At 38.2% G+C, this 15705-nt stretch overlaps 1 protein-coding gene and 1 long non-coding RNA gene across 2 annotated transcripts in view; both read left to right on the top strand.

Moving 5' to 3' along the window:
* The window catches only part of XKR6 (XK related 6), a 298759-nt gene that overhangs the window by 15478 nt on the left and 267576 nt on the right, over positions 1-15705 (top strand). The gene's annotated exons all lie outside the window — the stretch shown is intronic.
* Positions 4504-15705, top strand: part of LOC106007196 — a 76493-nt gene continuing 65291 nt past the window's right edge. Inside the window, exon 1 of the long non-coding RNA XR_006606264.1 lies at positions 4504-5312. This is a non-coding gene — a long non-coding RNA (uncharacterized LOC106007196). The remainder of the gene's footprint in view (positions 5313-15705) is intronic.

The raw sequence follows: 15705 nt of genomic DNA, 5'->3' as shown, positions 1-15705 counted from the left end.
CTTAACACAATAGAGATGTATTGTCTTCTGTGGGTGGTCCTGACTGATAGTGGCTTTGACATCCTTTAGGGACTCAATCTTCTCAGCATTGAGCCAGTGAAAGGATAGAGAATATGGAGAAAGCATAATTCCTTCCTAAAAGCCCTACCTTGAAGTGACACATATCACTTGTGCTTGATAGTCTCCTGTGAAGAACTAGCCCTGGGACTGTAACCACATCAGAGGAGGCTGGGAAATGTAGCCCTGCCCAGGCAACAGCTTTGTACCCCAGAAGAGGAAGCGTACTTTTGGGCTGACAGACTCAGAAAGAAAGAATTTTATGCTTAGACCAGATATCCTTCAGATTAATGGTGTGTGTGTGTGTGATGTAAATTAATATTGATTAAAGTATAGAAGAGACAATTTTAGAACTTTGATTTATGTTTTAATTCAGTATTTTAGGATTTGTGAGGCATGTCAGGCCTCTGTCTCATTACACCCTTTAAAAATGTAAAAACCAATAAACTGAGGGCTGCTGGGTGCTGGGGGCAGGGAGGGATAGGTTGGATAGGTTATGGACATTGGGGAGGGTGTGTGCTATGTTGAGTGCTGTGAATTGTGTGAGACTGTTGATTCACAGACCTGAACCTCTGGGGCAAATAATACATTATATGTTAATAAAATAAATAAATAAAAATTAAAAAAAAAGACAAATTCGAAAAAGCACAATAAACTGTCATTGGTGCATGCAAAAGAAAATGTAAAAACCATCTGTAGCCTGAGGGTCATATAAAAACAAGCCAACCCTTACTTTAATTGGTTAGGTAAAATAAGTAACTATTTAAATTAACCTTTAAAAATAACTAAGTTCAGATGTTTTAAGTATAATCCATATTAAATATACTAAATTGAAATATAATGAAATAATTCAACTAGAGTTTTAAATAATGTTTTTTCAGGTGAAGTTTAGTTGAAGCAAAAATGGTCCTCATAAACTAAATAAAAAATTTTGGGGCCCTATATCTAACCCTTGGCAGTGTTTCAAGTTTTAAAAAATAGTTCTTCTGATTTAGGACAGTTTGGGGTCTCAGTAAGTGAGCATAGCTGATGCAACGTGAGTAAAGCCATGTCCTGCCAATTTGGGGGAACTTTTTGGGCACTGCTCCCCTATAAGAACCCCTGAAAGCCACTTGTTTTTCATCTGTTAATTGTAGAGATCTAAATGTATGTGTAAAATTCATGCTTAGATTTAGAATTTTATGCTAAACCTTTATATTACTAAATTTCTAGATTCTGTTTGTTAATAACCACTGGGGATGGATTAAAACTAAAAATTCCTTACAAAGTTGTTGAAGTGTCTAAATATAATTCAGTGTAAAACTCCAACTAAAATGTTTTCATCAAAGTGTGTCAGTATGTTTTATAAGTTCTTATTGAAATCCATAAAATATTTTAAAGATAGAACCTATTACTCTGGTATTGAAGGTTTAACAGTCAACTGGTGTACGATACTTATTCTTTTAATTCCAAATGTTATTTAGGTTACATTTTCTGGTATTCTTTTTTTAAAGATTTATTATTTATTTTAGAGAGAGCAAGTGTGAGCAGGGGAGGGCTAAAGGAGAGGGAGAGACAATCCCAAACTCCACTCTTAGCAAAGAGCCCTATGCAGGGGATCCCAGGACCCTGAGATCATGACCTGAGGCAAAATCAGGAGTTGGCCTCTTAACTGACTGACCCAGAAGCCCCTCTAGTATTCTGCCTTTAAAAATTAGGTTACTAAAACATTAAAATAATTAATATATGTTTCATTTAGAGGCTTTTTGATAGTTAAAGTTCCTCCACATAATATTATAATTAATATATGGGTCATTTAGAGGCTTTTTATAGTTAAAGTTCCTCCACATAATATTACCACCTGTTGAGATTGTATGGGAGTCTAGATAAAGTTCCTTGTTTTTCTTACAAAGCCAGCATCTGTCACCTGTATGGCTAAGTAATTAATATCTTCTCAGACTATTATACTTGAGTGATAAAACTGCAAATTAGAATTAGAATAAAAACTATACACTAAAACCTTTAGCAGAAGCTATATATGGTGTTACAGGTCAGCTGCGCATTATGTGAGATAAAATTTCTGTCCTGTTGATCTTATTAATATAATTTTAATACTTTCAGTATATTTATTTATATTATCTGGAATTGGTTTAGTTTTTTCCTCCCACTATTTTGTCCATTGTAGCCAAGTGATATTACCCAGATTGCAAACAGACCTGATTCCCCAGTATTGTATAAAAGCCACTGGGTGACTCTGTCTGAGCTTGATCAAAATAAGTACTGTCATATCCATGCATTCTAGAATGTAATACTGCTGCAGATGTTATCGTGCTTACACAGTGTTTAAAAGCTTACTCATAAGCCTTTTCAGTTTTTAATTCATACGTTCACTTTTGGGTGGACTCTGCAAAATAATACTTAGTGGCATTATAGTAATGTTAACACAGATCTTAGGGAACTCTTGTCAAGGCCAAATAAACAATGAATTCACATAATATTCTCGATTGACACAGATATAATCTTGAATATGATTAAGAAAAACAACAAATAACACCTCACACCCATTAGAATAGCTACAGTAGGGGCGCCCGGGTGGCTCAGTTGGTTGGGCAGCTGCCTTCGGCTCGGGTCATGATTCCAGGGTCCTGGGATCGAGCCCCACATCGGGCACCCTGCTCAGCAGATAGCCTGCTTCTCTCTCTCCCCCTCTCCCTGCCGCTCTGCTTACTTGTGCTCTCTCTCTAGCTCTCTGTCAAATAAACAAATAAAATATTAAAAAAAAAAAGAATAGCTACAGTAAAAAAAAACAAAACAAACAAACACAAAACCAATAAAGATAACAATGAAGCAAATGACAAGTATTGGTGAGGATGTGGAGAAACTGGGACCCTTGTGTGCTCTTGGGAATATAAAATAGTGCAACCATATGGAAAATAGTATGATGGCTCCTTAGAAAATTAAATGTAGATTTATATGTGATTGAGCAATTACATTATATACCCAAAAGAACTGAATACAGGGACTCGAAGAGAGATTTGTACACCTATGTTCATAGCAGTGTTATTTATAATAGCCAAAGATGGAAGCAGTCCCAATGTCCATGGATGGATGAATGGATAAGGAAAATGTAGCATGTACATAGAATATTACTCAGCCTGACATTACTCAGCCTGACAAAGGAAGGAAAAGCTGACACATGCTACAACGTGGACGAACCTTGCGGACATTATCCTAAGTGACATAAGCCAGTAACAAAAGGACGGATACTATCTGATTCCAATTCTGTGAAGAACCTAGAGTGGTTAAGAGCTTGGGGGGGAGGAGGAATAGGAAATTAGGTACACTTTCAGTTTGGGAAGATGAAGAGAGTTCTGTGGATGGGTGGTGGTTGCACAGCACCATGAATATATTTCACACTGCTGTACACTTAAAAATGGTTAAGGTGGTAAATTTTATGTTAAGTGTATTTTGCCACAGTTAAAAATAAAATCAACAAACCTTTCAGATATTTTCATTTTTTTTCTAGGCTTACAACTTAAAGCGTAGAAACAAATGAACAAACAAAATCTTTTTTTCTTCCTCATCCAGGACTGTTGCCAGTTTAAAAACCAAAAACAATACTGATGCTGTCCTCGCCATCCCGTTCAGCTATGGCATATGTCTTATTAGTGTTTTAGCCAGACTGTCCAGCTGGCAACTAGTCTTACTTGTCTTACCTAAAAATATTTAAAAATTGGTCATGTCCATAACACAGTGTGATCATTGATAGGTATAAAGTTAATCCTACTGTTATCTTCCATGGTGACACCTGTAATGTCAAATTTGAAAAAGAGTACCCCAGTGTTATGAAATCTGAAATTACTCCAGTAAAAAGTGGGTAGTATTTTAAATCAAAAGAGTACTTTTCCAAATTCTTCCTCCTATGGCATGACCTATGGGCATGAGGCTCAGCACTGCCTAATGAGGGCTGAGGGTGTCAGTAAAGCTTTCAGAGCATGCCTTCTAGAGCCCATGTGATTGGTTTCAAGCTTACCTCAGACAAACTTGGGCAATTATTTAACCTCTCTATTTCTGAGTTCCCTCATAGGTAGAATACTGCTTATTTTGGGTATAAAGATTAGGAACAGTTTTATGAAGGTTTAGAATTAGTAGCAAATACATGTGAAGTCTGAGAATAGCACTTGGTAAGTGCTCACTAAATAAGTGTTTGATATTTACAGCTTTTTCTACCTGGCCCAGAGTATTGAGGACTGTTCTTATCATCGATAAGTTGTTCTACCTGGCCAAATTTTCCTCCTTTATTGGTTATCCAACCCTCTTTCTATACCTATCAAAGTACCTTGCTTAGGTGTTCATAGTAAATTCTCCAAATAAAGATATAATAATGCTAAAATAGTTATAAATATGTATTAATATGTTCTTTTTTATTAACATATGTTGTATTATTTGTTTCAGGGGTACAGGTTTGTGGTTCATTAGTTTACACAATTCATAGCACTCACCATAACACATACCTTCCCCAATGTCCATAAATGCCTGTTCTTATTGTAAGTGAAGCCAAGGAGAAAACGATAGTCACTTTGTAATTTATTTACCTTTGATAAATGCTGGTATAAAACTTGGGTTATGTATATTCAAGAATAACGTTAGGCAGGCATGTTTTCTGATATAAAAGTCAGAAACATCTAGCACCAAAAAAATCTAAAATGTGAGGTTTTTTTAAGAAAAAAATATTGCGGCACCTGGCTGGCTTGGTCACTGGAGCATGTGACTCTTGATCTTGGGGTTGTAGGTTTGAGTCCCACACTGGAGTATAGAGATTACTTTAAAAAAAAGTAGATTCTTTAAAAAGAGATTCTTAAAAAAAAAATAAATTTACTGTAAAATACTATCATGCACGTATAAACTTTTGATGGAAAAAGAGCTCATCACCCTTCAGTTGATAAGCAGAATATTTGTGTATAAATGGTTTAACTATGTTGCAACCCTCCAAAATCCTCTCAGCAAAGAAGGATGTTAACCAGCCATTTTGCAACCTTTGCAAACAACATTATTGACAGATCTTACTTCTCTGAATCTGCTACGGCTGGATCGAAGATCTTCGGTGGCCCTTCTTCAGTCACAGAACATACCCCAAACTTTTAAATCGTATCTTGGAGACTTTTTGGTTATCACAGCTGGAAAGTACTGCTGGCATCAAGGGGGTTGAAACAAAGGATGCTACTAAAGATTCTGCAGTTGCACAGGACAGTTCTCTGCAACAAAGAGTTAAGTATGTAAGTCTAAAACTTAGAGAACCAATGTTGAGAAACCCCCACCTTGTCAGCCCTTTGTGTTGTTCTGTTCAAATTCTAGCAATTTTTTATTATCTCTTTTAATTGTTACCTCTTCCGTGAAAATGGATTCAGGTCTGTCCAGATTCTTGACTGTGAACTTTGATAGGGAAAGTGCTTTTGGTATTTAGAATTTTGATTTTTTATCTTATTTATAATTTGTTCTTCTCTCCCTTAGTCCTTGAAGAATAGGTTCTATGTCTAATTCGTACTTATTTTTTTTGCAAAGAAATTTCCATATAGTAAAGTGTGCTGCTTGTTTTAAAGAATAAACAAACCTGGCATTAAATAAAGTATTACATGGTGTTGACACAGGGCAACTAAGCCACATGCAACTGAATGATAGATATGAGTACATCGGAAGATGCGTATGAAAAGGAGTCTCTGAACATGCAGCCTGATTTGGGCTTCAGTGGTGTTGAAGGGGACTTCAGCACCAGGTGATGCAAATATAAGTCTAAGTACACACACGTGCACACACATATGAAATATCTTCATTCTAAGGCTGCGAACTTGGGTTTGCTTGTGACCGTTGCTTAGGGTCTGGTTGGCTCAGGTGGTTGGTTTGAATTGGTTGCCTTTGAAATCTTAAATGAACTAGAAGTATGCAGTGGCTTATTTTGTTTTCTGTGTTTGGTGGCTAAAGTCTAGGTGTCCAGTAGGAATTAGTAAGTTAATAATCAGTTATTTGTTTTTTTATGAAAGAGGCATCTGTTAACTTGTAGTCCTATCAGCATTGTTTGGGTTTTCTCCAGCCTGATGCCTGTCTTTTGGCTACTGGACTCCTGTGGGCTCAGACAGAACCAAAGCCAGTCAGAAAATGGAGAATTAAAGAAGGAAGTGTTTACTTTAGCAATTTTCTTTAAGGGCTTTGTCTCAATTTTATTTATAGCCTAAATGACAGTAAAACTAGAAGTTTTCTATTTGACCCAAGCTCTTCTCATTTCTTATTATTTTTAACTTTTCAGATGTTAGTACTTAAAAATTCATGTTTGGTGTGCCTGGGTGACTCAGCTGGTTAAGCGTCTGCCTTCGGCTCTGGTCATGACCCCTGGTCCTGGGATTGAGCTTCACATCTGACTCCCTGTCCAGTGGGGAGCCTGTTCTCTCTCTTCCTCTGCAGTTCCCTCTGCTGTTTCCCTGCTTGTGCACGCATGCTCTGTCAAATAAATACAATCTTTAAAAATTTTTTCTTCTTTTTTTAGTAGGTTTTTTTTTTTTAATGCTTGGGAAATTTTGCATCCTTTTTTCCTCCCCCAAGTTTAATGTGTATGTACTAAAGTTTCTTTTTGGTTATACTCTTTCATAAGTGCTTGTTGGCCACCTGAAGTCACAGAAGTAAGACGATTAAATGAAGTCATCCATTTTTAATACATTAATTTTTTGGCCCATTTGTAATTTTGCAAAGTTTATAATATTATTGAGGTTGCTGCAGGTCAATCTCAGAGCTGATAAACTTTCAAAAGATTATACCAGAGTAGACTGATCAATTGTTGAACATGCGAAATTATTGATTTGACCAGAATACATGTCTGTGGCCTGTTTTCAGTGAGTAATAGTGTCAATTAGATTAACTTCTTTCTTCATAGGGTGGTTTCCTGCTGCTGCCTGTTGATTGGAACACCCAGCTTCCACCCAGCCTCTGGCCTAGTACCCGACTGTCTGTGCTATGCCCTGATCTCTTGCCTCTATCATAAAACAAAGTATGATGGGATCAGTTCTGTGTAGTTCACGGTACAGAACGACTACGGACTTCAGGCTTTTTATGTCAGAGAGCCCTCAGTTGGGTGGTATCTTGGAATCTATGGTAGACCATTGAATTAGTTTCTTCCTAAGACTGCTGAGACAAAGTATCACAAACTGGGTGGCTGCAGACAACAGGAACTTATTCTCTCACCTTTCTGCAGACAAGTCTGGAACCAAGGTGTCAGAAGGGCCCTGATCCTCCTGAGCCTGGCTGGAATGGGTCCTTGTCTATTCCTAGCTCCTGGGGGCAGCAGCCAGTCCTCAACCTCCAACTGTATAACTTTGTTACCTGCTTTCATTGTCACATGGTATTCTTCCCTCTATTTCTGGGTCCAAATTTTTCCTTTCCTTATAAGGACATCAGTCATTGGGTTAGAGCCCAGCCTACTCTAGTATGACCCCATCTTCACGTATCACATTTGCAACTACCCTGGTCCAAATAGGTCATATTTTGAGATCCTGGTGGTTAGGACTCAACATGTCTTTTGAAGGTACACAGTTCAACCTGTGACACCCAGGCCTTTAGCATAGTGAGTTTTAAAATTCTCTTTCATCGTCAGTTTAAGAATACTCCGTGTGTGTATAGGTCACTCTTCAGATAAGGGTATTAGATGTTGATGACAATATGCTGTAATGAAGGTTATGAAATAGGTCAGTCTGCAGCTTCATGCTGTAACCAGAGCAGATTGGTAGGGCTTCGTTATGCATTACTTTAATCCTGTGTAGATAATGCCTTTCTCTCGTTTCTGTCGTGCCATAGGCTTAGGCTTTGTAACAGAATCCTGGGTTCTCAGAGCCATAGTTTGCCCACTGGTGGAATGAGAACTCCGCCTCTCTGGTAGGGTTATTCAGGGTTTGGAGGAGATGATGTTGGCATCGTATCTGACACACATGGCGTGTTTGCTCTGTGGGAGTTGCCCTTTCCTCCTCTCCATCTTCTCTTAGCCTTGGCCATGCTGAAAGTGGCTGCCAGTGGAGCAGCTGGAGTCCATCGTGCTGCCAGCAGTAACATCTTGTTGCCAGTGGTGCCAGACTTTGCCTAGGGTTGAACTGCCTAAAAATAGTAACCAAGAAGACGGCCAGAGGAGGTCTCTTACTCCAATTCAGAGGCTGTATGGGGGTTTTCTTTGAGAGAGGTACACCTTACCATGATGCACTGATTGCTTGTGGAGCTCGGTCCCAGTGGGTGCAATGCTGTGTGGCTCCATGACACCCAGGGGGTCGAATGCATCTGCCTTCTCACCCCGGTTTTTAAATAGTCTTGGATTTGGGGATGGCAGGGAGTTCTGTGGGACAGTACCTGAATGTTTCAGAATAGACTTTGATGAGAAATTTGGTTTGACATAAGTTTTTATAAAAGTATATACATTTATTTAATCAGTAAAGGGATAACAGAGTAAAATTGCCAGTTTACCAGCTTATATTGAAACCATTTCTTACCCTTCCAAGTATCAATATCATGCTTAAGTTTTCTTTTGGGGGAATTTATTCTTGACATAGTAAATATACCTGACGCTTGCTTATCATCTACCATGTTAGGCCAGTGTACTCAGCTTACCCTCAGTTTCTGATTCTGTAAATTGAAAATGAGAGTACCTATTTTATTAATTTTTAAAAGATTTTTATTTATTTCTTTGAGATAGAGAGGGCACAAGTGGAGAGGAAGGCCAGAGGGAGAGGAGAAGCAAACTCCCCACTGAGCAGGGAGCCCAGTGTGGGTCTCGATCCCATGACCCTGGTAACATGACCTGAGCCGAAAGCAGATGCCTAATCAAATGAGCCACCCAGGCAGCCCTTATATTGTTAATCTTAAGACAATTATAAGCGTCAGAACAAGATTTAGACATGTTGGTCAATTGGATTTACATCATTTCTCAGATTTATTTTAGTTATGAGATGCTTCAATTTTTTGAAATCGGATAGCTTATTAAAGTGCTTTAAAGAAGCTAAGTATGGGGGTGCCTGGGTGGCTCAGTGGGTTAAGCCGCTGCCTTCGGCTCAGGTCATGATCTCAGGGTCCTGGGATCGAGTCCCGCATGGGGCTCTCTGCTCAGCAGGGAGCCTGCTTCCTTCTCTCTCTCTCTCTCTGCCTGCCTCTCAGTGTACTTGTAATTTCTCTCTGTCAAATAAATAAATAAAATCTTTAAAAAAAAAAAAAAGAAGCTAAGTATGTAGAGCAGTGATACGATCAGTTTGGAAACACTGGGCATACAAGTTGGAAACCTTGTAAAATGAGTTCTACAAGGTTGGTCATTTTTTAAACCTTTGGAATAGTGCATTATGCAGCCCCTCTCTCGGGGGTCAGAAATTAATATTAATCTGTCAGGCTTTAAAGGCAAACAGCTCTTCTCTAATTTTTTGAGAAGGACGAAGTTGCAAACCTGTATTTTTGTAGTGGCGTAATGCTATCTCAGCAGTCAGAAAAGATCATGAAAAATGCTGATGAGCGCTGTTGATAGATACTGTTGACAGACTGCTGAAGGTACAGTGATTATGTTGAGATGTCATTGGTCTGGTAGGCAAGGAAAACATACTGGACAAGGTTTTAATAATCCTGTGTTGCTTTCAATGTGAAATAATGATCTTCAAGTAGATAGTCAAAGTTCAAAAAAAATTTTTTTGAGAACCTACTACAGAGGGATCTGAGGACTAGATCTTGCAAACAAATTCTATTCCCTTTTAACTCCTGTATTTCAGTAAAATCAATTGTCACTCAGTTTAAAAAGTAGGAAGGGGATCCTAATACTTACAAATTACTGTAGAACTTTGGTTAAGTATTCTCCTTTCTAGAATGTGGCTTTGAGGTGTTTGAGAGGTGGAAAGAGCCTGTGGTGGTTCTTTCTCTTCTGCCTCACTGGAGAGTGGGAAGGAAGGGAGCTAATGGAGAGAGCTTTGGGACTTGCTCAGGAGACTGACTGTAGGTGAGAGTGGGAATTGGAAGGCTAAGGGCAGGGTCTCTACCCTGTAAGTCAGTGTAACCTCAATGGATTAATAAGCAACCAAATGAAGGCACTTTGTGTTCTCAGCTATAGTCACATCCGCTTTGTTCCTTGAATCAAAGGAAGGAACAGAATGTCTAATTATAATAATCTTCTAATAATTATAATATTTTGCATTCATTTTCTTTTAAAAATCTATTTGAGTAACTACTAGCCTTCAGAAGATGTTGGAAAATAGTATTTAGGCAGCAGCTGGCAGCTACCAGTGTTGGAGTCTGTGCAGTGCGTGGCTCGTAAAAGATTTCATTAGTTGGACATACACTTTGATTTCCTTATTGTGGCACGAGTACATTCTCTTGAGCAGCTGCTTTGGAGAGCAATGTACAATAAACATTTCTACACTTGTTTTAAATATGTGGGTTTTGTTGGAGTGTCACTTGCCATCTGGTAGAGAGAGGAGTGACTTACTGCTGGAGAGGAAGTGATTGGAATTCCTGCACGTGTTCCTAACGCAAGCTCAGGTTCCCTCTTCATTTCGCATCCACCGAGAGGAAAATTGACAGCTGTAATTATTTTGTTCCATCAAAGCCTTCAGAAGAACTACATGTAGAATAGGATTTATAGAGATATGTTTTAAACTGTACCTAGTACCTGGTTAGTAGTTGTTTTAATTTGAAACTTTACATTTTTAAACAAAAAATACTATAAACAAGTCAGACAAAAATACCGATATATATTTAAAAAAAAGTGAAAGTACCCTCCTCATCCCAAATCACCATCCTTAGGAAAGTGCTGCATTCATACCCTCCCCTCTCTTTTTTCCCCTATGTGCTATCAATTTACTAGATACCAGAGTGACTTATGAGTAGAATTATTCTAGTAGTGACTGTGGTTGCATCATAACTACATTGCTGTTTATACTGGTGATCACTCATTAGTTCTCTGGAGGCCTTGGGCGTTAAAAGGACTGATGAGGGTTGGCTGAGTAAAGGAAGACTCTGCTTCATCAGGGAAGTGGCAAGGAAGGGTCATTGTCCTTAATTGGTATACATAACTGGAAAAATTGCCATCACGATGACTAACTTACATTGAGGGTCTCTTAAGTGCAGGGCATTAAGTGCTTTACGTGTGTATTACTTACTGAATCCTCATAGCAACCCTGTGAGGTAAGTACTGTTATCCCCATTTTAGAGATGTGGAAACTGAAGCCCTGAGAAGTGAGGAACTTGCCCAGTGTCATAGAGCTTAGTAAGAGATTCAGATTTAGCTGGTCTGGCTCCAGAATCACATTCTCACAATGTTGTGCCATCTTTTGGAAACACACGTATATTCTCTGGAAGCTGTTACATTTTTAAAGCCTACCTTTTGGCCCAGGAATTAGGTGAATGGAAATTACAGATATGTTAATAACTTAAATACCAGAGAAGAAATTCTGTATAATTAATTAAATACATGACTTAAAACAATTCTATTGTTGGCAGACTGCTTGCAGGAATCCTCCTTCTGGTTTTGCTTTGTTAAAGTAAACGTTTTCCCCCATGAGTCTTTTGTAGTGTTTTATTCTGGATATTTTTCTTTGGAGCCTGCCTGCATTCTGGCTTTTGCTCCTGCTGAGTAGGCAAACATAGCTAGAGGCAGCCATGGAGTAAAGGAAAAGAAAAGCTTTGAAATTTAAAATTGATTTATGTGGAAGCATTTTCTACGGTTTGAAAAAGAAAAAAAATCCTCCTGTCCTTTCTGTCTTGTCATCCTCAGCTATAGTCAACCAAACCCATTTTATTTGGGAGGTAGGCATAAGTGTGTGGAAAGCACTCAGATCAGGAGTTGAATACCACTGCGATAATCTGGTGACTTCCATGAGAAGCTCTATTGTTGAGAAAGTGTACTGGTGTGAAAGTATAATGTGGAGGAGAAAACTCACGAAGGTGGTCAGACTGACCTAAAGTATGTGCTGTGTAGTGAAAGAATGGCATTTTGAGGGCCACAGCCCTTAATTTCTGATAATCTGTTGTGAGAGGTAAAGTGTCCCAGACTGATAACCCCACCCGCAAACCATTTTTTGAATTAGCTCTCTGTATGTGCCTGTGCATCTATCTTTGTGTGTGTGTGTTCATGTGGGCTTGTGTGCGCCCTTAATTGTAGAACCACCTGAATTCTTTTTTTTTTTTAAAGATTTTATTTATTTATTTGACAGACGGAGATCACAAGCAGGCAGAGAGGCAGGCAGAGAGAGAGGAGGAAGCAGGCTCCCTGCTGAGCAGAGAGCCCGATGTGGAGCTCGATCCCAGGACTCTGAGATCATGACCTGAGCCGAAGGCAGCGGCTTAACCCACTGAGCCACCCAGGCGCCCCACCACCTGAATTCTTAATGGCAGTTTTTGTTCTCAGGTGCCCTGTGTAGAGTTAACCTCTGCAATGAGCCATACTCCTGCAGTCCTTTCTTACTCATGCTCTTCTGTGTGCACAAGACATGTGACATTTTTAATAATACAGACTTCAGCAACTCAAGAATAACGCATATGAAGAGGACACAGTATTTTCTCAAATTTTCCTTGTAATTTCTAAACTAGAGTCAAGAATTCAAAGTTGCTAACCTAATCCTTAAGTTGGAAAAGCCGTTATGAAGGGTGATGGAACAGAATGTTACTATTCTGTTGTCACAGTTGAGGTTAATACGTATGTTCCTCTGTAAATTATTCAAATCTAGGAATATTTTCTAACATTGCAGAGACTTAAAATACAAACGGGTTTTGAGAAGCATTGTGTATATAGATGCTATTGTTTTTCTCCACTGAGACTTTGCTTCAGCACTTGAGATATGAGGATCAGAATGTCAAAAAGCAGCATTTATTTTTAGCAGCTTAAGATGTAATAGGCAACCATAAAATTTCCCCACTTTAAAGGGTATAATTCCATGTTTTTAATATAGTCACAGAGTTGTGCAACCATCACCACTATCTAATTTTGGAACATTTTTCATCCCTCCAAAAAGAAACCCCGTGTCCATTCATTGTCAGTTACTTCCCATTTTCCCTTCTCCCCAGCCCCTTGGAACCATGAACATACTGCCTGTCTCTATAGAGTTCTGGACATTTCATATGGATAGAATCCTACCATACTTAGAATATATTGTCTTTTCTGACTGGCTTCTTTCACTTACACATATTGTTTCAAGGATCATCTGTAGAGTAGTCTCTATCAGCAGTCCATTTCATTTATGGCAGAATAATAGTTCATTGTCTGGATTTACTAGTTTGTTTATCCATCTATCAGTTGATGGACATTTGGGTTAGTTTCCACTATCTGACTGCTATGAATAGTGTGTTAGGTTTTTGTACGGATTGTATTTTTATTTCTGTTGGTCATGTCACCTAGGAGTGGACTTGCTGGGTCCTATGATAATTCTGTTGTGACATTTTGAAGGACTGCATACATCAGTATGCTGGCACTATAAGTAATTCTTTGTTTAGTATAAGACATTATCTAAGGGCCAGGAGCTTGGTTAAGTCACTCTTGTTTAAGACTTCTTGGGACACTCACTAGTCACCCAGATCTAACATCATATCCAATTAGAAATTGCAGTCTATTTTCATGCTTCTACAGGAGAAATTTTATTACATACATCTGTGAGATCATATAGATTCTGTTTTGTTGCTCTGCTTCTACATTAAAAAAGTTATTGTGGCAAAATATATGAACATAAAATCTATATTAACCATTTAAGATTTTTATCATTGTGATAAATATGCATAATGTAAATAACCATTGTGACTGTATGTATTTTTTTTAATTTTTTATTTTTTATAAACATATATTTTTATCCCCAGGGGTACAGGTCTGTGAATCACCAGGTTTACACACTTCACAGCATTCACCAAAGCACATACCCTCCCCAATGTCCATAATCCCATCCCCTTCTGCCAACACCCCTCCCCCCAGCAACCCTCAGTTTGTTTTGTGAGATTAAGAGTCACTTATGGTTTGTCTCCCTCCCAATCCCATCTTGTTTCATTTATTCTTCTCCTACCCACTTAAGCCCCCATGTTGCATCGCCACTTACTCATATCAGGGAGATCATATGATAGTTGTCTTTCTCTGCTTGACTTATTTCGCTAAGCATGATACGCTCTAGTTCCATCCATGTTGTCGCAAATGGGAAGATTTCATTTCTTTTGATGGCTGCATAGTATTCCATTGTGTATATATACCACATCTTCTTGATCCATTCATCTGTTGACAGACATCTAGGTTCTTTCCATAGTTTGGCTATTGTGGACATTGCTGCTATAAACATTCGGGTGCACGTGCCCCCCTTTGGATCACTACGTTTGTATCTTTAGGGTAAATACCCAGTAGTGCAATTACTGGGTCATAGGGCAGTTCTATTTTCAACATTTTGAGGAACCTCCATGCTGTTTTCCAGAGTGGCTGCACCAGCTTGCATTCCCATGTATGTATTTTTTATTGTAGTAAAATATGTGTAACAAGTTTTACCATCTTAACCATTTTTAAAGTGTACAGTTCATACATCCACAGTGTTGTATAATCAGTACCACCATCCATCTCCAGAACTTTTTCATCATGCCAAAAAGAACCTTCGTATCTATTCAACAATAATTACCTAATGCTCCTTTTTTCCAGTCCCTGGTTACCTCTTCTCCTTGTCTTTATGTGTTGGTCTGTTCTAGGTACCTCTTATAAGTAGAATCATACATTTATCATTTTGTGTCTGGCTTATTTCACTTAGCATATTTCTTAAGGTTCCTCTATCTTATATAGCATGTGTCAGAATTGCATTCCTTCTTAAAACTGAATAATAATTCACTATATAGACATACACAGTGTTGTATTTATCTGCTTGTCAGTTGATGGACATTTGGGTTGTTTCTACCTTTTGGCTTTTATGGATAATGCTGTTATAAATGCTGGTATACAAATACCTGTTTGGGTTCTTGCTTGCACTGCTTTTGGGTGCATACCTAGGCATAGAATTGCTGGATCATATGATGATTCTGTTTAACTTTTTGAGTAACTGCCAAACTGTTTTCCTCAGTAGTTGCACTATTTTACATTGGCGTTAAGTACATTCCCACCAGCAGTGTGCAAGTCTTCTGATTTTTCCACATCCTTACCAAAACTTATTTTCCATTTTTCTCATCATAAGCAACCTGGTTAGATATGAAGATATCCCATTGTGGTTTTGACTTGCATTTCCCCAATGAGTGGTGGTGATGAGCATCTAATGCACTTGTTAGGCATTTATATACCTTCTTTGGGGGAAGTGTCTATTCATTTTATCCACTTCACTGGCTTATCTGTTTGTGGTTTAGTTGTAGAAGTTCTTTATATATTTTGATATCAGTCCCATAACAATATATGATTTAGAAATACTTTTTCCCATTCTGTGGGTAGTTCTTTCACTTTCTTCATATACTGAATGATTTTTGCATTCCAGAATAAATCCCAGTAGGTCCTGGTGGATAAAATTTTTTAAATATATTATTGGATTCAGTTTGTTAGCATTTTATTAAGGGTTTTCTGCATATGTTCATTAGGGATGTTGTTTTTTAATTTTCTTGTGATCTTTTTCTGGCTTTGGTATCAGTATATTGCAGCCTGATAGAATGAATTGAAAAGTGTTCCCTCGTCTT

This window comes from Mustela putorius, unplaced genomic scaffold, assembly GCF_011764305.1.
Source record: "Mustela putorius furo isolate JIRA1106 unplaced genomic scaffold, ASM1176430v1.1 tig00000242_pilon_pilon_pilon, whole genome shotgun sequence".
In the NCBI taxonomy this organism is placed as follows: Eukaryota; Metazoa; Chordata; class Mammalia; order Carnivora; family Mustelidae; genus Mustela; species Mustela putorius.
Note: the sequence above shows the minus strand (reverse complement) of the source record. Positions and strands in the feature narration are given on the sequence as shown.